The sequence below is a fragment of the Plutella xylostella genome, chromosome 7, assembly GCF_932276165.1.
Source record: "Plutella xylostella chromosome 7, ilPluXylo3.1, whole genome shotgun sequence".
Taxonomy (NCBI): Eukaryota; Metazoa; Arthropoda; class Insecta; order Lepidoptera; family Plutellidae; genus Plutella; species Plutella xylostella.
Genome location: NC_063987.1, coordinates 580,979 through 606,436, shown reverse-complemented (window position 1 = coordinate 606,436; position 25,458 = coordinate 580,979). Strand labels below are relative to the sequence as shown.

General features: G+C 40.3%; 1 protein-coding gene and 1 long non-coding RNA gene across 2 annotated transcripts in view; one reads left to right on the top strand and one right to left on the bottom strand.

The window, feature by feature from the left end:
• The first annotated feature begins 1,882 nt into the window (after nt 1-1,882).
• Nucleotides 1,883-25,458, top strand: part of LOC105385696 (IDLSRF-like peptide) — a 99,123-nt gene continuing 75,547 nt past the window's right edge. Inside the window, exon 1 of the mRNA XM_048622046.1 lies at nt 1,883-2,033. The gene's annotated coding sequence lies outside the window, so the exon portion shown is untranslated. The remainder of the gene's footprint in view (nt 2,034-25,458) is intronic.
• On the bottom strand, nt 4,773-6,220 carry LOC125488731. Its single transcript, XR_007266448.1, has 3 exons — nt 5,683-6,220; nt 5,379-5,502; nt 4,773-4,937 (listed from the first exon to the last, which is right to left on the bottom strand). It is a non-coding gene; the product is annotated as an uncharacterized LOC125488731 (long non-coding RNA).

Below are 25,458 nucleotides of genomic sequence, written 5' to 3'. Positions count from 1 at the left end.
GTCGGGCTCGCGCACAAAGGGTTCCGTAGCAGCAAATATAATATTACAGTTAAATCAACCTATCTCAAAAACACTAAGAGATACTTTGATCAAACCAAAAATCGTTGAAAGAGTTAATTAGCATGCATCACCTCTATTTTTTTTAGAATTTTATACCCCGTAGTTATAAAAATAGAGGGGGGGGGACATACTTTTTACGACTTTGAGAGCTGATATCTCAAAAACCGTTCACTTTAAGAAAAATGTTTTTTAGAAAACTTTATATCATTTTAAAAGACCTTTCCATTGATACCCCACACGGGTATGTACATCGAAAAAAAAAATTTCATCCCTCAGTTACATGTATGGGGGGCCCCACCCCCAATTCTTTTTTTTACTATTTAGTGTCATATTTTTGTAGCGGTTCATACAACACATATTCTCATCAAATTTCATCACTGTAGTACTTATAGTTTCCGAGTAAATCGGCTGTGACAGACGGACAGACGGACAGACGGACAGACGGACATGACGAAACTATAAGGGTTCCGTTTTTGCCATTTTGGCTACGGAACCCTAAAAAAGACTTGAATAGACAACAAACCCTTATAATACTTAAACCCTAAGCATCAAGCAAAAAAAAACTATGACTGACTCTGATGCGGTAATGACTGCTTGACTGATTGAGGATTGATAGAAGGGAAGGTGATCAATTCTATAGTTTTATTTTTCTGAATTAACTACCCATTACGTTTAATGAGTGTCTCTGAGTACGGCAGATACATGGTATAGGAGGTTGTCTGGAAGAAATATCTCTTAGTAGTAAGGCCGCCAATTATAATGTCTATGTTGTCCATTTCCTGTAGTAATTTTTGTGCAATAAAGAATTATCTATCTATCTATCTGTGCATGACAAACTTTCGCGTAATATTAGTAGGATTTATCAGTAGCTAATGGTGTTTTCGGTAACATTTCACGTGGAATTCGTCGCTCCGGGTCGGCTGGCGTGGAACAAAGTAACAGGTAACGAACACCCCCTCCATTCAGCTCCCCATCCCTGAAAGACCCACCCCACCCCGGCTGGGGCTACGCTCCGAAACGCACCCCGGGAAATCCTACTAATATTATAAATGCGAAAGTGTGTGAGTATGTGTGTATGTTTGTTACTTCTTCATTTGAAAACGGCTGAATTGATTTTAATTAAATTTAGTATGGAGTTAGAAGACACCCTGGATTAACACATAGCCTACTTTGTATATCCTTAATTATGAATATACAATTAGCTATCATCATAAATACATGGTTTTTTTAAAGTCATCCTGCCAATTCTAACTTATACGGATACTAGCTGTTCCCGCGAGCTTCGCTTCGCCTTAAGAAGTTTTCAAAATGTACCAAATTTCATTCAAATCCGTTCAGTACTTTTGGCGTGAAAGCGTAACAGACAGACACAGTTACTTCCGCATTTATAATATTAAGTTAGGATTGATTTTGTTGGTAAGTAAATAAATATTTTAAGTACTTATGTATCCTATTTCATAAACGGTTGGTACTACTATACCTTTTATACCAAACAATGAATTCTAATAATCTTAGTAAAAAAAACTATAGATAATTTGAGTAGGATGACAATGAAACAAAGATTACTGGAAATTCCTAACGAGTCTAACCTTTACTCTAGTCCCTGCCTACACATTTGTAGGTTCGAGTTAGAACCTAGAACACAAGGCTCAAGTTCCAGCTCAACTTACACAAAGGTCATAGACAGGGCAGATGATAACAGCCAGTAACAGAGGTAGCATGACAACTATAGTAAATTGACATAAGTTTTCACAGACGTCACGCGGCCCCTCGCCCACGCTTCAGGGTTGGTTTACGAACGCACCCCGCATCTCCCACCGCCACCGTCGAAGCTCAGTCGGCGCCCAACCACAGTCCGCGACGGTCGCAACCCTTTATGCGGAAAATTCAGTATAATAATTTGTTTCTTAACTGAAAATAGAAGTGACCGATTTCCTCCAGCCGGCTGTTACACGCTGCACTCAAGTTATTAGGTGAGTATTTTTTTAAAACTAATAATAAGCTATTACTAAGGCTATATTCTCTTTGTTTTAGTTGATGGACCGTGAAAATGACAACATTATTGCCTATTTACTTTAACACTAACAATGAGAAATCTAAATAAAATTTTACAGCAAAGAGATACTCCTCGTGATAGAAAGAAACATATTCCAGCCAGGAACCCATTACTTCACAAAAGGAAACTCCCATCCAAAACACTGAAACCTGCCTGACATAAGTCCTTTTTATAGCCAATCACAACGCGGAACGAGGATATTCGTTCAGGAATTGACGCCGAAATGTGTAACAAAGAACTGTTGCGCGCAGTCAACAAGTAAAGAGCTTTTATATCGTTTTACTCCTACAATAGTTTATTTAGCACAAAAACAAAGGAACAACGAGATTCTGAACAGGAATTTCGTTTTTATTCTGCGCCTATTTAGAGTTTTTTACTGATAGATTGCAAGGAATATCTTTTCAGGTGTGAAATTCGAGTCGGAATATCTTTTCAGGTATGAAAAAGGTATGAAATTCGTGTTTCAGAGTCGAATCGAGTTTCACGTTCTAACAATATAATGCTAATGTCTGCCAAAGCGCTTTACTATTTTCTGTGTTGTTACTAGAATGGCACTGAAATGTAGTCTAACCCCCTTATTCATAGAGAAGTTACAAAACGTTTTAACTAATAAACTGTTTTGTCCCTCTCCGACAAAGAACAAATTGTTCTTTGACAGAGAGGGACAAAACAGTTTATTAGTTAAAAAGTATTGTAACTTTTCTATGAATAAGGGGGTTAATTTGTTCCTTCCTGACCCTTCCTAATCTATATTTTATTGAGGATGTCCTACCTTAACAAAGAACCTACATCCGGAGGTATTAAAAGTAAAGGTTTATAATAATTATGTATGTAACTACATGACCATGTAGACTATCGGGCTTTATTCACTTTCAACAAAATTGCATACAGAATAATTAAGAACATTGTGCTTTTTTCAAAGTCGGTTAAAACATCCTCCTTCTAAGGTACTTACCTAATTTAAAACGCAAAAACGTTATTTTCAACCTTAGCCTTATCTATCTAGCAGCTAGATTCTAGCTAGATCCCGAGTCCGCGTTGTTCTATGAGATAGATAGATACAATATTTTTTTAGAAAGCGATTAATAATACAGAAATATTATATTCCATTCCAATAACTTGAGGAAAAACATTATACTTATAAAAGGTTTTGTTATTGAAAACGGTTCTCGGTACGACAAAGGACTTATGTTTTTTTTGTATCCTTTCCGTTAGCATATAAAAATACGGATTCGTGGAAAAATATAAAACGAACCGCAGGCTACAGGAATTTTTCCCTGAACGTCGCTTCCCATAATGTCGCTCCTCAACAGACGTCTTACCTGCATTCCCATTACATCGCTCTTCATCTTACTGTTAGTCCCACAATGGTATCGATTCTGAAGGGCACATTCTAATTTTAACGCTGTCAAAAAACGCTTACATTCCCTCTAAATTTATTTGGCATTCTGAAGGCACCGTTTATCTCCAAAATTAGAGACGTCACTTTAAATTTTGAATCTGACAGCGTTAAAACTATTCAACTTAGGTTAGATGGTCGAATTGGTATTCTGAAGGTCGCATTTTTAGCGATGTCAACGTAAAATTAGCAACTTTCTTCCTAAATTTAAAAGGGGTCTGGAAAGGTGCCTCTTAAAATTATACTAAAATTTCTAAAAGTAAAACCGTGAAATATATGGGAAATCGTTGTTGTAGGTGCATAAATATGGATTTAATCTGGAGTTTAGGTCTTCCTTAAGTAAGTTAAGCAAATTTCAGTGATATAAGTGTACTGTTTTATGGAGAAATAAATATGTGAAATTACCCCTTATTTGTGTTATTTTTACCAACCCTGAGAGTACAAATTGTGACGAAAATCAACCAAATTAGGGCTCTTGTTGATAGGATGCTTCCTTATGTAAGTACCTTATTAGGTAGGTACAATAAAACTTAATTATTCCTTGTGTACAGGTAGAATATATTTAATCTATTTACTAACCTAAAATATGGTTATAAACCAAAAATAAAGCTGAAAATGGATTAAACTATGTATCTAAGTATAGGTAAGAAGTTGCTTACAATCAACAGGCTACGTAGGTACTTTAAAAAGGTATGTGAGTAGGAGGAATCATTAAGTTTAGGTTACCTATCTTGATTACTGAAATAGAGGTGAGTACCTAGGTAAGTAGGTTTTTTTATTATTACTTATGTAAGTATCATAGGACTCTACATATCTTCTCAAAGAAAAGTACCTACTTACTTACCTACCTACTGCAAAACTTCTTATCAAAATCCTGTTGCCTATGATAAGATGAACAATAGGGCTAATTCTTAATAATTGTAATGATTATGATCAGTACATATCTTTCTAACTAGCTAATAATAAAGCAGGTAGATGTACTTGGCTCAATTTGAGTATTCTTACCTAAGTATAATGATTATCATAACATACGAACTAAAGAGTAAAGTAATAGGAACCTATACTGATCAGGTCATCTCCCCTCTATCCAAACAAATTAATGGTTATGATGTTGGCAGCAATAAAACTTTTTGCATTGTTAAAGTAACCAAAAGTCAATCTTTGAAATAATTAATAGAGGGGGTTTGTTAGCTTTACTAACTAAGTTTATTCACTGCCAACTAAGTTTTATTACCACTAGAAAATGAAAGTAACACAATTTAGAGAAGCTTTATTTCATTTTATAACATAGTCACATGTATCTATCAAAGTTCTTTTGTATGAAATATAATAATCTTGTTTATTATATGCACTGACGAGTCTTGGAAGAGGTCGCTTCGAGAAGACAAGATTTTATAATCCTTCCTGGGTTTCAATTTAGTTCTGTAACAATAATAATATGATAAGTATATGAATAACATTAACTAAATTGAATAATTTATAATATTTTTCACTACATCACATAGTGCACTGCATAAAACAAACTGTATGTATAGGTAGGTTGGTACCAAGATAGACTTTGATGCAATCAGCGGTAGACAATTAATGAGACTGGCTAATCGTCTCCTGCCCACTGGACCGACGACCTTAGGCGGGTAGCCGGTAGTGGCTGGATGAGGAAGGCCGAGGACAGAGTGTTGTGGCACTCCCTTGGGAGAGGCCTATGTCCAGCAGTGGATGATTATGGGCTGATGATGAATCGTTTCACCGCTAAGAGAGATTGAAGTACTTAAGTATCTTTAACACTCAATCATTTAATTTTGTAAATTTTGTAAGTAAGTCTTTTTTTTTTCACTCTATTACATAGTAAGTATAAATACTAACCTTCTGTTTAGGTAACTTAGATAGTCTGAACGGGAATGCGACTGGATCCTTTCATACTTGTTGATGCAGATGTTGTGTTTCATATAACTTGCTGCTGGCTGATGTTTTAAGGTTATGTTTGCATCTGAAATTATAAAATATTTCGTAAGCAAATATACACGAATAAGCAGAATATGAATAAGGTGCGAATTTCTCATTTTATATAATGGATTTGCACAAAATCTTCGTAACAATCAACACGAATTCCAAAGACGAATCCGTCAAGTTACATGTACTTAAACATTTCACTATGTTTATGGCTTACCTTATAGGAAAACTTGTGTAATGAAAACCTTTGTAAGCAAGTAGCTATCACGGATAATTTAAGATCTTTCGTATCGTATTTATCACCATGGAATTTTTTCCCGGCAATCGGAGAAAGAAAACAATGAAAAAGTCAATGTATTTTTTTGGGGTTGCCAGTAATTTATTTCTAAATTACCTATAATGAGTCACATTGGAAACACTAATAGTTATGCTTTTCACGATAATAATAGGCTGTAAATGCATTTAGTATATTTTTAAATATATTTTTAACATGTTTTTATGTATTTAAAGTAAATTAAGATTAAAAAAATAAAATAACGACTATATTTCCATGATATCTATATTTCGCTGCCATCATTTGGTATTTGTCCTAAGTATGGGAACACTCATTTTAAAGACGTCAAATCAGCCTATTAAATTTAGTTGGCCGTTAAAATCGTTGCCTTCAGAATAGCAAAAATTAGCGCTGTCAGTTAAATTTAGAAATTTTAGCTCATTTTAAAATTAGGAAGTGTGCCCTTCAGAATCGATACCAATGTCGCGCTAACTTATGGTACAGTCATGGTTAGTCTTTTCTTTTTCAAACTATATTTTAAGATTGCTTAAAATTGTTCTTATACAGGGTGTTGCAAAAAAAGGTATACTTTCTACAAAATTCGTGAAATTTTTTTTCATTTTCCATAGTGACTTCTTACTATGGAGAATGCCGAATCCAACATGCTGCACATGCTGGATTCGGCTTAGTATACCCTTTTTGCAACACCTTGTATAAAGTTTTTTTTTATTCCTAAAAGAATAATGAGATGGTTGGAATGATGGTTGCGTTATTTATTTGTTTTGTATTTCTAATTATTATAATTTTTATGAAAATTCTGACTCTGACAGTACTGATTCTAACCATAAATGTGGCGCGGTGTGCCGGGAACCACTGTGCAGCGAGGAGCGAGGTATTGGGAATTGAGGTAAAACGCAAAGCGACATTATGGGAAGCGACGTTAAGGGAAAAATTCGGAGGGTGAATTCCTCCATATTGACGAAAAACTAACGAACGAGAGCTGTCGTGCAATCGGCACGTTTAATACAACGGGATAGGGTCGTGGTTCGCGCAGCACCACTCCGAAACTTCCTTTTTCGTCAGTATAGAGTAACCCTTCAGAGCTCCGGCCGGGAAGTGGAAACGTGGGCGTCGAGGTAGGTAGTAGTGCCATATACAGGGTGTCCTGTAAATAGTCGACTAACGGAAAGGGGGTACAATGGTTGTCCAGATTGACCCCCGAGGTAGCTAGGAAAGTAAGGTATTATTTGCAGCGGCACTCCATCTTGTTCGTTAATGGTTTATAAAAGCAAAAGACCCAAAACGTTTCGGAATGAAAAAAAAAACCTAAAGAAAACGACGTGTTTTCAAAAAATTGATACTAGCATTTAAAAAAAAAAGCTATAATGCACGATGTGGCAGCCTTTTTTTCATGAAACAAAAGAACCTACTAAAAAGAGACCTCTAGATCGTCGGCCATGCTTCTGGGTAAAGCATATTATCTGAAGAACCATTATTATTTCATTTTACTTTTAAATTACTTTGAAAAGTTTGAAGGAGAGCGCGGCTGTAAGAAAGATGTCACCGAAATGGTTTCGTCCGGAGAGCGGATTTTGTAATTATGTCACTTTTGTTTTTCAGAAGTCGTGTAAATGATTTTTTTTTATTCAGTAACGCCGCGTTACTGAGTAACATGCTTATTGTTTATTATGCTTAGTGCCAATTTCTCCATTCTCGGTTAGAGCATAACTAGGGAGTAGTGGTTAACTTTTGACACATCTGTCATGAATTTTATATGGAGATGACGTTTAATTTATAAATCAATCCCTGTTGGTTAGACCTACAATGGAGAAATTGGCACTTATGCAGATATTTTTTTGGTTTTCGTAAACTGCAAAACTCGTACTAGAGGTTTTGTATACTTATGTTAGTTTTGCGTTCACTCTACCAAAGAATAACGTGTAATGTACTTGTTATTCTAAGACTCTACGCAATTTGAAGAGTTACGAACGCCTAGTGACAGAACGCAGCCGAATAAAAGCATCATCATCATCACGACCCAGCACCTCCCCACTGCTGGGGCATGTCTCCTTCCACACGTGCCCCAGCAGGAAGGGTTAAAAGGGAATAAAAGCATACTTAGGTGGAATTTCACCAAACGCTAAACGTATTTAGTAGCCTGTCAAACGTCTTGTCAGTTAGTACAAAATGTATTTATAATTTGATTTAAATACAATTTTTAATACGTTTGGTAAACTTACTTACTTACTCCGCTGGCTCAGCGACCCGAAGTGGATCTTGGCCTCAGACACAAGAAGTCGCCATTGGTCTCTATCCTGCGCAGTCGCTCTCCAGTCGCCTGCCTGTAGTTGACGCAGGTCCTTGCCGACTTCATCGCTCCAGCGATATTTGGGTCTACGACCGCTTGGTACTCCAAGGTAGGCCCTCTTGGCAGCGCGATCCTCCCCCATCCTTTGCAGATGACCAAGCCAACGGAATCGCTGGGATTTCATTTGACCAATGATGTTTGGCTCGGAAATCAGGTCTTCGATTTCCTGGTTCTTCCGTACTCTCCAGCTACCATCTTCCCTCCTAATTGGTCCGAGCATTTCCTCATCACCTTTCTTTCCGCAACCAGAAGTTTATTCTCTTCCTTGAGAGTGAGTGTCCAAGCCTCAGAGCCATACATCAAGGTAAGCCGGATTACGGTTTTATAAATTCGGATCTTGGTTTTCCTGATGAGAAGCTTTGACACTAGCACTTTATGAAGTTTGGTAAAAATGACCATTAAATACATTATTTATCGATATCCTCGAAAAATCCTTGTCAATCAGTATTTACCTATATTTATAAGTACAGAATTCTGCTGAGGTCATGTAAACTCATGTCATGTGCGGGACACATTGACATTACGGCAAATTGCCTCACGACTACGAGTGACTGCTCTAGCTCGGCTTTTGATCAATTTATGTGTATTAGATATTATTAATGAGCGGTGGTGGCGTAATGGATAAGGCCTCGTCCTCTCAATCGAGAGGCCGTGGGTTCAAATCCTGGCCTGTAACAATGAATTCTTTCAATTGTGTTTTCAATTAAGTAGTTTAAGTACAATCATACCACATGCTCTTACGGTGATGGAAAACATCGTGAGGAAACCTGCACATCTATATTCTAGATGTGTATCCTAAGTGCATTGTACTTATCCCAAAACGGCGATAAGGTTCGCAACCCACGTGAGTACAAATGTGCTGCGAAAAGTGGGTGGCTCGCTTGTGAGCCACCTCTGACTACCCCTTCGGGGATAACAGTCGTGAGTATATGTATGTAGATAGTATTAATGTTCTAGCTCTGTTCATTGTCTATTATGTTATGAAATCTATGAAGGCCTTCTGTGTTTACTCAGAATTCATTAATAGATCGACTATACGTAATCGTAATGGTTATTTTGGTCTAGACAGGAGAGCCAATATTGATAATTTAAGTACCTACTCTTATCTAACCTTTGACGTTGACTTATTTGGTTTTATTTTCAACTGCAAATAGTGTTCATTTGCTGTGTGGCGTTCTAAATAGCACCGGAAAGCGGGCCGGAGGGTGTCCCACGCTATACTTGCCAGTTAGTTATAACTTAAACCTCACATGCAGAATCTATATGTACAAATGGTAATGAATTTTCCATGTAATGAAATGATGTCCCCACATATTATTATGATAGTATGTTGATCTAACGTAGGGTATGTAAGTAATATCAGTAATTTCATTAGGAATTCAGCCTTCAAAGCGACGCGACGTAGACTGATGATGATGAGACAATATGAATAGAATCTAATGAAAGTTACATTGAAGGAACAAAGTTTGTATGTAAAGTTTATTCTGTCTTGCAATTTGTATGTAGGTAACATACAAATTGCAAGACAGAATAAACTTTTATATTCAGGATCTAAAAGTAGTTGTTAATTTTTGTAACCGGTACACCGGCCGAGCCTAGTGTGGAAGCCACCAAAATTCGTAAATTTGCTGACTCACACACTTCCAATTTAATTTCATAATATTGTACTTAGTTACTTTCTAATTTAAATTACTCTAAGGTGTTTAAATAAATATTTTGATTTTGAATAGTATTAATATTTTTAATTTTTTTTTCATTTAATATTATTATTTTTGTCCAGTATCCCACCCTTTATGTAGGAAAAGAGAATAGGCATTTATTAACCGTGTTAATTATGTATTATACAACAACACTATTTGTGTTTTTTTATAAATAATAACCTACATTTATGGCTCTAAAGTGGATAAACGAATAAATAATTTACATTAGCCTGCTTCGCTGCTCCAAATTCTAAATCAGTACCTAGGTAAGTGACCAAAAATAATATCAAAGTGGTTTTCCACCGTATTGGCTGTGGAAAGGTCAGGCTTGAAGACCTAACTTTAGTAGGTTGAATTTAGATTCTAATGTTTTCAAATTTAGTTGCTGGTTTCAGATGCTTTTATGGAAATGAAATAAATACATTGAATTATTTCAATTCAGAACAAAATAGGATGATTAGTATGAAAATTGTTATTATGTAATTGGCTTGTGGGTTTTGTAATTTGTTCATCAGTTTGTAATTACCTACTTCAACTATTTTAATTACATTCCGTGTTTTGTAACTCGATACTAACTACTCGTATATCAAATTAGCTACAAACAGTATATAGAACATAATTACCTATATTATTTTGGACAGGCATTGGTAATACAACACTCTCGATGATTTCATAAATATTATTCATGATAAGTAACCATGATAGCAAGAAGCGTCCGTAGTCGAGCGGGCCTCAGTGATCGTAACTGATCGCTGAGGTTAAGCAACAACTGACACGGTCAGCCATTGGATGGGTGACCAATTTCAAGTGGTGCTTTTCTGGACGCTTCCGTGCTTCGGACGGCACGTTAAGCCGTGGGTCCCGGTTGCTGCTTCGGCAGCAGTCGTTAAGCCTAGTCAGAGGCCTTCGGGCGGCTTGAAAACATCTGACAGTCGGGTTGCCCACTTACCCGACAACTCTCTCAGCACAAGCTTGCTTGTGTTGGGGTCCACCAACCCGCACTTGGCCAGCGTGGTGGACTAGGCCTAAACCCTTCCTTCATTGGAAGGAGACCCGTGCCCCAGCAGTGGGGACGTAATGGGTCGTGATGGAACCATGATAGAGAAATTAGAGACTAATAATATAATACAATAATTATTGAGTGACATTGCAATTTCTTTATTATTATTATTTCTTTTAGCATTAAGTCCACCCTTTTTACACTTATTTATATATTTGTGCAATAATTCATTAAATAAATAAATAATAGTTCGTATTATTTATCAAAGATATAGGGTAAAAGTACTAGTAACTGGCAGTTTAAGCGACTAGCAACACAAAAAAATATATTAAAAATAAAGTATTGGCCTGATTTAAGCACTGGTAGGCTTGAATTACTGGCAATAAGATGACGAACAATTATAGGCATAAATGGTAAAGATATATGATTAATATTCGATTTTAATGAAGTTTATATCCACTACCCCCAAAAAACCTAGTAACTGGCAGTAAAAATTAGTAACTGTCACATGATGTTTCAGTAACTGGCACCTTTTAAAAAATCATGCAATTAGGTCAATAAGTACTCTAAAATCAATAATATATTTGATATTAGGTAATGTACAATTACCTGTCTAGGTTCTGTACCGGTAAGACTCAAAATCACCGTTGTAATGGTCGACTTCTACGACAAAATGACAGTACAAGTATGCGACGAATCGTGGGTCCATATGAATGCAACAAATCGAGAAACCCTTGGATTTGGAAACGGAAATGCTTATGGACCTTGATGTACATATTCATTCAGCAGCTTGGGAGAAGTGACTTGGCTAAGTTGAAGACTGCTGACGGTAGTATAGTTGCATCTAAGCTGAAATTTCTTGCGGAAATTGAAGGTTTCTACGGCTTTCAGCTTCACATGCTCTGGGTAAAGACAGAATTAGTACAGCTCTTCTGAAAGCTATTACTATCCTCAAACAGCTTCAGAAGCTCTTTAACCAATTTTGTTTATAAGTCATGTTTACAAGCTGTTTTATAAGGTCATCACGAACCGTGTTTCTATCAAGTTCTTCAAAGACTATAAGAAAGCCTTTGATTCCATTTAGACCTGGGCAGTTCTGGAATTCCCTCGTTGTAACATGCATAGCGGCCTTAATGCAGCAACAGTATATTATGTCTACCTTGGACAGTCTATTCGACTAGGCAGAAGGAACTTCGAAAACGAAGCTGTAAGGTGCATAAAACAAAATATGTATTACTGGATTGGACTGCATAAGGGAACATTTGACAAATTTTCACATAAAATGCCTGAAGGCAAAGGTCTTCAGTCAATGCGTCTTACTGGTGATGACGTATGGATCATAGACGTGGACACTGAAGGTTGGACTGGTCCACAGATTCAAAATCGATCAGCGGGCATTGGAAAGATTGGTGCTTCTTTGAAGGACCATATCAGAAATAAGGTACCCGTAATAGAACTTGAGTAACCGATACAGCTCTTAAATTCTGTATGCTCAAGTGGCATTAGGCCGGCCATAGCTGCCGAAGAGCCGATGACCAGTGGGGCAAACGCGCTCTAGAGTGGAGACCACGAACAGGCAAGGGTAGCGGCGGATACCTTCGGGCCAGCTGGACCAACGACCTTATAAAGCTGGTAGTAGCTGGATGAGGAAGGTCGAGAACAGAGTGCAATGTCACTGCTGGTGAGAGGTCCAGCAGTGGACAATTACAGACTACTGTAGATTGCCTTGATTTTAGTCATTTTTCTGAAAAGAAACATGAAAGAAATGTTTACCGCACCAGTAAGTGCCAGTTATTGGTGCGTAAAAAAAATGTATGCAGATTAGTAACTGGCAGCCCCGTGCCAGTTATTGAAACAAAGCTGCCTAGACACTGGGGGTTTTTACAGTGCACTTTAAATCGTATTTTCTGTCGATAGAAGGTATAAAATAGCTTAAAATCACAAAACCCAAAATATTAGTAACTGGCAGGGGGGTGCCAGTTACTAAGTGAAGATATAAATTACATTTCAGTAACTAGCACCCTCAAATATAACTCAAAAGCAACTAAAATCACAGTTAATCGGGCTATTATGATATTGTTTAGACCTTCCCCTACTTCCTTGTTATTGTCACACTATCAAAAACTTATTTATTTTCGTGAAAACAGGCCATACAAATTTTGGTGTCTCCTTAAGAAAAACTTAACGCACGTGCATTTTTTTGGCGATCTTCGCCGCTTTGACTGAGATAATTTCCAGCGCCGGAAAATACCCACCTAGCGGCGTAAAATTAAACTATAATATCAATGAATAATTGGAGATTGCTGTAAACACATCAAAGATGGTCTTACTATATCCAAAAGCTTAATATATTTAGTTTTATAGTCAAAGTGCCAGTTACTGACACATGCCAGTTATACCACGATTTACCCTACCTAATACTCAGGGGGGCATTCTTATTAACTTTAGTTGGAAATATATTTTCTTGAATTTTCAAAACTCGTGGAACAAAAGTTGTTCAGGATGACCCCCCGAGTCACTTCCTTTCGGCTTAGTATACCCTTTTTGCAACATCCTGTATAACATACTTACTGATAAGTAGACCGCTCTCCAGGCCGCTAACAGTCAAACGTAGCCTGTGACTAAAATCGTTACAACAAAAGCAATACAATTTGCTATCATTATACCTAACAGTTAATAATTCAGGATAAAACTTTTTGGCTGTTTGGTTAGGTACGTCATTACGCTAAACCTTTATAGACACGATAAGAAAATTTGCTAAAATCTTAAGCAAAGTAGAACTCTAATACTCTAAGATAAGACACGAAGTGGCCAGTTCTAACAATTCCTAACAATGTTAACAGAACAAACTTTTGTTGGGGATATTATCTCAAAAGCTATTATTTATATGTATAGAATTTTGGGCTGGGTTATTGGAATTCAATAATAGAAGCCATCTGATCACAATATTCATTGGTTATTGATCCACTTAATATAAATGATATATTATGTAATGCTCGTAATAAAATAATAATATATAACTAAGGACTTACATAAAGTAATAAATGTAAAGATGATGAGCTGCACAGTCAGTGCCTTTTATGACTCTTCCTACCTCATGCCTCAAGTATAATATTGTAACTACCCGGCGGCCGCTACACGGGTGAGTCGATAAACTCTTTTAATGCCCGTTTCAAAAATCACAGAGCCATATTTATGGTGAATCGCGATATAGTGACGTTTATTTACGTCGATTACAAACCCGTGTTCTAAGCGGCCTCTTCTGTTTGTCTTCAGCTCAATAAATAATAATATTAAATTTAATACTTGTAGTTATTTGTCGGGTCCGTTACATCTTACCACAAAGATCGGTCGGTTGAAAACTCAAACGCTCAGCATGAAACAAACGGTTTATTTTACTACTTATCCAGAAAGATGTTGAATAGGGTTGATTCGGTCTTCTCAAAGCATAATGTTAGATAAGGTAGGTCAAATCAAATCCACCGTTGCTTTTATGATAAAGATAACTTGTTGAAAATACTTTATTTAAATTGAGGATTAAAGGTGAGCTCTGAATACCTTTCACCCCTACCCAACCCTTTGGATACTACTTAACTTAACTACAAAGGTAAAACGGTCACTGATCTATATATTTACGAGTGATTTCATAAGTAAAAAATAAAGGTCAACATTTATATAGTAAATTAGAAATAAAATTATTTTTTCTAGGTAAACTTGTGCCTACTCGTGTCCTACTAGCTTTAACAAATCTAGGAGATCTCGGAGATCTAGACTCGATTAACATTCTAGACTTGCTTGAAATTCTGCATATAAAGTTGTGGGCGTGTGGGCTTTATGCATTACAACAGTTCTGGTTTCAAGCTGTTTTCTGAATACTAAAATTTATAAAACTACGGTTTCTTTCCACGTTTCCTTCAGTTAAGCTCTTGTCAGACAGTAGCTGAGAATATACATTTGGTGGACAGTGGACAACTGGACATCATGGACATTAGAAAGGTATTTGGTAGTGGCTGGATGAGGAAGACAGAGTGTTCTGACGCTCTTTAGGATGGATGCACCACCAGTGGATGATTACGAGCAGTTGAAAGGATTTTAACTTGGGATATCGATCCAAACATGTTTCTAAGTCTTCCATTATAAGCCTTCATTAATGATGTACGTGTGATAGCAAGTTCATACAATATGTTCAATGTTTAATGGCTTTTGAATCTAGATTGAATATACATAATGAATTAACGTGGTCACGTTACAGCAACACTCATGTCCACACGCGAATGTATCGATCGTGGTTACTCGAAGGCTCTGTCCACATAGGGGAGGCATACCTACATGAAAGGACCTTCACAGCATAAGTGCAAGACTGACAATTATCTCTAGGTATAGCATAAAATGAGGCCAGAGTAGTTGCTGAGGACAGAAAGTAAAGTAAAGGCCCTCTGTACCACTGGGGTAGCATAGCATAAAATCAGACACACCACAATCACTGACTTCTACTTTTTAACAATCACTAGAGCTGGGTCTAGGGTTTGTCACTGGTTGAAATGATTAGCCGCAGTCAGTAGGTATAGCGTTGGTCTTTGATGCTGAAAATGCGGTGGACCGGACGTATAAGGCCTTCTCGTTAGAGAAGCATTATGTTCCTTGTTTATGGTACCCATAGTTGATACGTCACTCGGAACGGCTTCTTCTGTGCAATCAAAGGAATAAAATCCAATATTGTGTATAGCAAGATAAATAAATGCTCTTTTTTTCTACAAAAAAAAACTCTGTTGTAATCAAAAGAAACAGAGTGTCCGGAATATTAATAAAATGTCCGGAAACTTCGTGGACTAAACGCGTGAACAAACTCCGTGATTAAACACGTATTATATTGCCTGCCTTCATCAAGACCAGTGTCTGGGGACGAAGGTCTCTGAACAAAGTATACAAATATTTGCAACCGGCCTTTTCCTGCAAGCTTCACTATCCTTGAATCAAGTTTTTCCAAGCGATGACATAATTTTACATTCATATTTCTTCAAAGAAACTAGACATTTAGGGCTGTGGTATTAATTTAACACATGTTTATTACAACCATAATACAAGGATAGGTAGGTAAGTGCGAATATTATAAATGCGTATCAGAATAATGGATTTTCAAAATTGCGAAGCTGATGTTTTAAGTTTGTTCCATTTTAACTAACATTAAAATTAACTAACACTTCGCTGCTCATACTTTATACTAAATACTAAAATCATTACCACATACGAGTATATACTCCTAGCCCGAGAATTCAATTCTGAGAACTTAATCGATAATGTTTTCATTACATTGGTGAGTCAGAATTGTGTATTTCTATCTACTACCACGTTGAACATTTACTTGTACACTCTATATGATTATTGTTTCTGCACTCATCAGTATGTCGGACTTATGATGTACCAGAAGGGCTAGTACGGGACGCATTTAAGACGTGACAAGAGTTTTGCATTGCGCTCACTCATATCACGCAGCTTCAAGAGCGAGCGAGACGGAGAACTCTTGTCACGTCTTAATAGCGCCCTATGCTACAGGGCCTGAACATAATTATAAAGGTCTGTATACTAAACCCTTATTCCAATACCATCAATATAAAAATATAACGTACCATAAACAATTGTAAAGTGAATATCATGTAATTAATATTGTATTCCAATTATTCCATTTTTTATTGGCACATTAAATAAATTCAAATTGGAAGACCTAGCACCAAAAAAGGAATAATCTTCTTTAGGTAGTTACTAAGCTTTGTTGCTTTGATAACCTTATTTACGCCAATTACATACAGTGCCCTACAGTTACATAAGTAGCCATATTTGAGAGAGCTGATATCTTTCTACCAAGATAACTAGATTTAGGTCGTATCGATTTTCCTATTTTTAACCAAGTCTAGGACACATTCGAAGGTGAAACACTGAATTTATTGAACCGTTCCGAAGTATTATTTGTTCTCGCTACGGTTCACTTGAAAAATTGAATTTTTCATACCAATTCTTACGTCGCTATTTGTAGAATAGAAAATGGAATGAAATTTTCTTCGTTGTTTAGTTCATACTCATATTATTATGTTGATGAATGCTGCATTGGCCATCCAGTGCGAGAGGGAGGTGTTTATGGCGATAGCCAATAAATGCTTATCATTTAGACACTTCCCATCGCAATGGAAAACGGCGCACGTGGTGATCTTGCGGAAAGCTAGCAAAGAGGACTACACGCACCCAAAATCCTACAGACCTATAGGGCTACTCTCAGTTCTCGGAAAAATAGTTGAAAAACTAATGGTCGCTCGCCTACAGTGGCATATCTTACCGACGCTCAACAAAAACCAGTACGGCTTTATGCCCCAGAGAGGTACCGAGGACGCTCTCTATGACCTTGTAGCACAGCTAAGAGAGGGAATGAACACCAAAAAATTTGTTGTACTTATCTCCTTGGACATAGAGGGCGCCTTCGACAACGCATGGTGGCCCGCTTTAAAACATCAACTGGCAAAAAAAAGGTGCCCACAAAATCTGTACGAGATGGTATGCTCATATCTCAGTGACCGAAAGATCAAGGTCAACTACGCTCGAGCGGCATGTGAGAAGGGGACCACTAAGGGATGTGTCCAAGGCTCCATAGGAGGACCAACTTTCTGGAACATCATCCTCGACTCACTGTTGCACAAACTAGAGGCTGCAGGAGTGTATTGTCAAGCATTCGCAGATGACGTGGCCCTTGTCTTCACAGGTCTAGCAGTAAAAACCCTAGAGGTGTCGGCTAACAAAGTACTCGATAAAATAGTGGAATGGGGAACTCGCAACAAACTCAACTTTGCACCACATAAGACCAACGCGATGCTGTTAACGAAGAAGTTGAAATACGATTTGCCCCAACTATTCATGGCTGGTACAAAGATAAACCTCGTAGAGGAAATAAAACTGTTGGGCCTCATCATAGACCGCAGGTTAACTTTCAAAGCTCACATAACCGCTCAGTGTAAAAAGGCAGCAGACATTCACAAACAGCTAGCGCGCGCAGCGAAGGTAACCTGGGGACTAAACGGTGAAATTGTGAGGACAATCTACATCGCAGTAGTGGAGCCCATCATGACATACGCCGCAAGCGTCTGGTCACAAGCCGTCGAACTGGAAAGTAACAAAAAACTGCTTTTCTCGCTACAAAGAGGTTTCGCACAAAAAATATGTAAAGCCTACCGAACAGTGTCGCTCACATCTGCACTGGCACTGTCGGGCTTGCTGCCTCTCGACCTCAGAATACAGGAGGCAGCAAATCTGTACAAATCAAAAAAACTCTTGTCAGCTGACTACCTCCCACCGGGCAAAGATCTCGAACGGAATGTAGGGTACTTGGACTTACCACATCCGTCCACACTTACCTCTACCAAGTACGAGATCCTTGAAAACACCACCCTGCTGGACACCGGCTCCCAAATCTTCACGGATGGAAGCAAGATAGAGGGAAAAGTCGGCGCCGCCCTAAGTTGGTGGGAGGATGGCAAAGAAAAACTGTCCGAGACTTTTGGTCTCCACCCATCGTGCACGGTCTTCCAATCGGAACTTTATGCACTTCACAGGGCAACAAAACTGGTGAGATCTAGCACGGATAAAAAAGTGAACATCTTGAGCGACTCCAGATCATCACTCGATCTGCTCCAAAATCCGAAACTCAGCCACCCCCTGGCAAGAAGCATAAAGGAAAACATTGCGAGGGCTGTGAGCGATGGCGGAGAGATACAAATGTTCTGGTTGAGGGCGCACGTAGGAACTGCCGGGAACGAAAGAGCCGATGAGCTCGCCAAAACAGCAGCACTACACAGCACCTCCCACGACTACGACAAAGTTCCCCTGTCCTATGTCAGAAAAAAGATCAGAGAGGAATCGGTCCGAAAATGGCAAGATCGATACGCGACCTCGAGTACAGGAGCAGTCACGCGTAAATTTCTACCGGATGTCAACCAAGCATACCGAATTACGCGAACTTCTAAATTGACCCCTGCTCACGTACAAATGCTGACCGGACACGGGGGGATAGGAGAATATTTGTACAGATTCAAACTTAAAGGAAGCCCTGGATGTGATTGCGACCCCAACATCAGTGAATCGGTATGGCACATCATTCTGGACTGCCCCCGTTTTCTTGCTGCAAGACATGATCTGGAGACATCGATAAACAGGAACTTGGTGGAGTCGGAATTAAAAGATATTCTGGCAGACACCAATCACAGACCTCATTTCCTATCATACGCAGATCGAATCTTCCGAGTAGCAGCAAGGAGAAACAGCACAATTTCTCGCCCTGAAGCCCAATCAACATCAGTATTCCAATCATCAAACCCGACCATCTCAGCACCACAACAAGTGACTCCAAAAGCAACAGCGACAAACCAGCTGTTGTCTTGTGGCGAAAAAGGAGAAGCCGGACTAAGACGCCGAAGTGTGGCTCTGTTCATGGACAGTAGCAGCGAAAGACTCGGCATCAGCTTCTGCGTCTCGGGGGCGCGAAAGCGTGTAGCCATATCACCCGGCCTAGCCTCTCTCCTAAATGGAAGCACATCCAAAGCTACCATGAAACGTAAAGCCTATGACGCACTGCCGGTAACACTAGTGGGAAATCAGTCCTGCAGATTAGTACGATGCCGTAACAAGACCATCGCACTATTGGAATGGGCCGATGACACCCCGTTTGTCCAGGCATGCTCATGGCTCACTACGCTTGGAGAGAGAGCACAAGATAGTAACGTCCCCAAGATAATAAGCGTAGACGCAATGGTGATCGAGCATAAGAAAGGTGAAATTGTTGACCAGCTGGGCTGCCTAAAAGCCTCAAAACAACACGAAATAGTTGTGTATGAGGACAGAGGTGAAGACCTAAGCTTTCTCAGTGGACACATACCCGTGAGGAACAACAACCACCAACAAACTGAAGCGGTCACCGGATCAGAACGCCTACAGGAGAGGATGGCTTCCGAGTCCGTCGCTGCTGCTGAACAGCAGGAAATAAATATGAGAATGCAGAGCAGAATCTCGCAGGGGCGCGCACAAGGGTTCCTTCAGGCATTCAAATCAGCTGCCCAAAGCCTTATGAGGAAACCACAGAGGACACCTGAGTGGCGCCAAATCCCCAAAGGCCCCATCCGAAAAAGAACGGCCCAAAGAACCATAACAAGAGCCGACATGGGTCAGGTGGTCCCACCGAAGCTAAAAACAGCAACCTCCCCTAAAGAGCATTTGGAGAATGCCGTCATAGAATTTGTGGCAATAACAACCGCCACAAAGCAGGTAAACCTCTTGTCGTGCAAAACCATAATGCAGACCTACAGGCAAGAAAACGAAGGCCGGCTAAAAATTCTACTCGAGGAGGCCGAAGCCTGCATATACGATAACAGTAGTTGCCAAGTCCTCAGAGGCAAAATGACTGGAGCGTATATGGCGGCTTACAGCGAGGAAAGCGGATTTGTACCCTGGGAATGCAACTCCTCAAAATTTACTGTGCCACACAACAACCAAATAGTGGTCGTCGCCCAGTGCACCAGGATTATGCTAGAGGATAAAATCCTAGCAAAAGTGGAAACCATCAACGCCAACTGGAATCACTGGACGATGCCCACTATCACTTGGGTGAACGGGGTACCTGGATGTGGGAAGACAACCTGGGTGATAAATAACTTCGATGTGAGCAAAGACACCATTATCACAACAACAACTGAGGCGGCCATCGACATAAGAAACAGGCTAGCGCATCGTATTGGTGACATGGTCAAAACTAGGGTGCGTACGATGGCATCAGTCCTGGTAAACGGCTTTAGAGAACATGTCGGTTGCCAACGCCTGATAATTGACGAAGCCCTGATGAACCATTTCGGGGCAATCGTAATGGCCGCCCACCTGTCTCGTGCCTGTGATATTGCTCTGATCGGAGACATCAATCAGCTACCATATATCGACAGAGAGAACCTATTCGAGCTTAGGTACAATTGCCCAACACTGGTAGCAAACATCACCCAGGAGCTGTTGTGCTCATACAGAAACCCCATGGATGTTGCATACGCCCTAAAGGAAGTATACTCAGGCATATACGCAGCCACAGCGCGCATCCAATCCCTGCAGCTGAAAAGGTTAACAGACGCAGTAATTCCCAAATCCCAAACCAACACTCTGTTCCTGGTGCATACACAGGAAGAAAAAGAGACCTTGACCAGCCAAGGGTATGGTGAAGGAATGGGCTCACGCGTCCTAACCATACACGAAGCACGGGGATTGACGAACGAATCCGTTATTATCATAAGAACAAAAGATAAAATAAAGTTGCACGATAGCATACCTCACGCAGTAGTGGCGCTGTCGAGGCACACCACCGCCTGCACCTACTATGCGGATGACACCGAGGACGCTATCGGCAACCTCGCTATTTAAAACGGCAATAACAGCGCCAAAGAAACGCATCCTCGAGTACAATCTAAAAATGGCAGTTAAGAATCGAGACGAAGAGGTCATTGCACTTTCTGGGGAAATGTTAAGAAGGCAAAACGGGGCGGAATAAATCATAAAATATAATTTTGGTTAAGAGCGCAAAATATAGGTCAAATTGGGAAAATAATTTATATAACTAACCTATTGATTATTATATCATAACTAACAAGTAAAATAAGTTATCTTTAAGAACAGAGTCACACACTAACATCAGGCAAAACATGACCTATAACGACTGAGGGGCCGAGCCATTGCCAGGTGTCTACTAAGTTCTCCGAAGACAGCTGGCATTGGCCCTGTCCTTGTTAAGTTTGTTGCCATTACTAATGTAAGTGTGACTCTGAAAACCATTAATTTAAAAAAAAGGAAAAAAAAAAAAAAAAAAAAAAAAAGAAAAAAAAAAAAAAAATTCTTGTATAATGAGATACACGGCTGGGGGTTTTTAGTCGGTTAACGCCCGACACTACCTGGGTCCTCTTCCCAGGTGTCCATGTGGACACCTGGGAAGTTCCCCCAGCAGTGGAAAAAAAAAGGGAAAAAAGAAAAAGAAAAAAAAAAAGAACAATATATATATAAAAGATAGAATATATATACCTATATATAAATGAAACTTCCTTACCGAGTAGAAAGTAGATAAAAGAATTAAAAACTATCTCATAAAAATTACCACTCTTCAAAAGGCACGGACATAAAGTCTGTGGAGTGATAACAATTTCTTGAAAAAAAAAAAAAAAAAAAAATGCTGCATTGGTCACCGCTGTAATCAGAATCACCTTCGTTTCTTTACACATGATAGGTTGTAAACCGTATCGCCGTTTTATTAATTTAGATAGAATATAGACAATAAAATAAAATAAATCACTGAGCTGTACGTAGTAAAAATATAATTTAACAAGTTTTTGTAGTGGCTCTGTCTACTACTTGAGATATTGTATTACACGGATCGAAGCCTCATGTAGCCAATAACGGATAACATGAGCAGAGATGCCTTTGTAAGCTAACAAGTAAGTTATTGTAGCGTCGGGTTTCAAAGAGGTTGTAAATGTACGAAATCCATTAAGATATCCTATTTACCGTGTCATGGAGTGGAGGCCGCGACTAGGCAAACGTAGTGTGGGACGCCCTCCGGCTAGATGGGGCTACAAGGGACGACTTGCGAAAGCTGGTTATGATTGGATGCGGAAAGCTAAAGATCGCATCCAGTCCGCAGTGGACTGCTATAGGCTGATGATGATGATTTACCGTGTATGGAATAGTTTCAAATGTTCCTAGATAATTACTTATATTATTATTACGTAATTAATAAAATGAAAGAGTAGGACCCAATGTTCTTCACAAAGAAAATTAAGATTTAAAAAATGTTTTTGGGGTTACAAAAGAATATCAAAAATTTACGATGATAGGAATATGATAGATGATGTATATGTGATATATGATAGATGAAATAAATGAAATGATCATTAGAAAATATGTTTACATAATGAACACTACATGAGATGCCCCTTATGCCCCCAAGACTGCAACGCACGGTACAAAGGTCAGAGAGGTGTGAACATCCACATCGGGAAAACCCACCCCAAGAACCCGCCCTCGCAACCGCTCACCCCACCATCAAACGCGAATACCACCACCCCATCTGACGAACCTTTACACGAGCAGCTGATAAATTTTAAAAAAAGACATCCAGTAGTAAAAAGAATCCCACGGGGTGCCCGCCTAAGCGTGGCAAACAAACTCAGCAGCGTACTTAGACTCGTCATCGATGAAAACACAATAGATTCGTGGAAATCCCTGTTTTTTTTCACTTACCAAACCCTACATATAGATGAAACCACAAGAAGACACACCTCTCTGACCCAAGCAATAAAAGACAATTGCTCAAACCCGCCTTCCGAAACCAACCAAACATTATTCAGTTACCACCCTAAAGAAAAGTATAAAATAATAGAAACCAAGATAAGTGATGGAGACATAAAAGGTGCAACCCAACTTATGTTCTCCAATGACTCCGTCGCCCCAGACACCCCCGAGACGCTACAAGGCCTACAATCAAAGCACCCGCCACAGCCGCCTTCCGCCCAGCTCCCCGACGCCCCGGCCAGCGACTCCGCCCCGCTGCAGGTGCTCGGGACCGACGTGTACGGGGCCATCATGTCTTTCCGCTGCGGCTCCACCGGCGGACTGGACGGCCTAAGCCCCCAACACCTGAAGGACCTCCTCGCTAGCACCGGCCAGGCAGGAGAAACCCTGCTGAGCAATTTGACGGCACTTATCAACCTTATGCTAGCGGGGAAGGTCAACACATTAATTGCCCCCCTCATGTACGGCGCCAGACTCTGTGCCCTCAACAAAAAGGATGGGGGCATAAGACCCATCGCCGTTGGCTCCACCCTCAGACGTATAGCTTCCAAAGTCTGCTGCCGTCAAATTCTACTAAAGCTAAGCACCTACCTGCAACCCCTCCAACTCGGCTTCGGCTCCAAGGGAGGATGCGAGGCCGCAGTCCACGCACTGCGGACCTATATCGAACACGACGGTGGCGAGGTTGTCCTCAAAGTCGACATCAAAAACGCATTCAACTCAATAGACAGAGGTACATTCCTAACTGAAATAAAAGAACTCACACCAGAAATATATCCATACCTCTGGCAATGTTATTCATCCCCATCCAATCTCATCTACAATTCAAATCTCATCCACTCCGAAGTCGGCTGCCAACAAGGCGATCCGCTCGGCCCCGCCATCTTCAGCCTCGCCATCCACAAAACGATATCCTCCCTGAAGTCGAAGCTGAACATGTGGTACCTTGACGACGGCACTCTGGGAGGCGAGTCTGACACCGTGCTCGACGACCTCCGTACACTCACGGACAATATGAGGGAAATAGGCCTGGAACTCAACAGCTCTAAGTGCGAAATTTTCATCCCATCACATATATCCGAAGCAAGAAAATCGATAATCATCCAACGCTTCAACTCATTAGCCCCCAATATTAAAATACTAGACGAAACATCTCTGCGCCTCCTCGGAGCTCCCATCCATGAACAGTCAATTAACAACTTCATATCTGAAAAAATGAACTCTTTCACCAACAAAATCCCACACCTCCTCAAAATAAGTAAACACATGGCTTTTCAAATAATCCGGTACTCACCGTTTGTTCCCAACTTCACATACATACTAAGATGCAGCCCCATTTTCAAAAACAAAACAATCCTTTCAGACATAGACAACCTAATACAAAATTCACTCAGTAAAATATTAAACCTACCATTCAGAGACCGCGACTGGCTCCAGGCCTCTCTACCCATCCGTTTCGGCGGCATCGGTGTCAGAAAGGTGTCGGACGTAGCCCTACCCGCCTTCTTGTCTTCAACCCACAGCACACTGGCCTTGTATAATAAAATTATTCACCCATCCTTGGGTGTTTCTGAGGTCTCGTGCTGTGGTGAAGCCAAGGAGGCATGGCAATCGATCTGCCCTGGTGAGGCACTGCCCGAAAACCCGCACTCGCAGCGTCTGTGGGACGAGCCCAAATGCCTGTCTACAGGAAGGCACCTGCTCGAGACGAGCCCCAACAACACAGAGAGGGAAGACTCCTGGCGACGGCAGAACGCGAGTCAGGCCTCTGGCTCCATGCCCTGCCCTCGCCGAATGTGGGAACCTTCCTCGACGACAGGTCTTTCCAGACGGCGATCGGCCTTCGGCTTGGCATGAAAATTGTCCAGCCCCATCACTGCCCGTGCGGAGCGGAGGTCAGCCAACTTGGCCACCATGGCCTCTCGTGCAGACGCAGTGCCGGCCGCCTGTCCCGCCACGCCGCACTGAACGACATCCTGCGCCGGGCCCTTGTGTCAGTCAACACCCCGGCGGTGCTGGAACCTGCCGGTGTCATCCGCGACGACGGAAAGAGGCCCGACGGGATGTCGCTCATTCCCTGGGCACACGGGAGGCCGCTAGTGTGGGATGCCACGTGCGTCGACACACTGGCGGCGTCACACGTCCCACACACATCCAGGGCGGCGGGAGCGGCGGCTGGTACTGCTGAAAACCTGAAACGGGAGAAATACAGGTCGCTCGACAGCACATACCTATTTCTCCCGTTTGGCGTCGAAACGATGGGGCCATGGGGTCCGGATGCCAAAAGTTTGGTTAAAGAG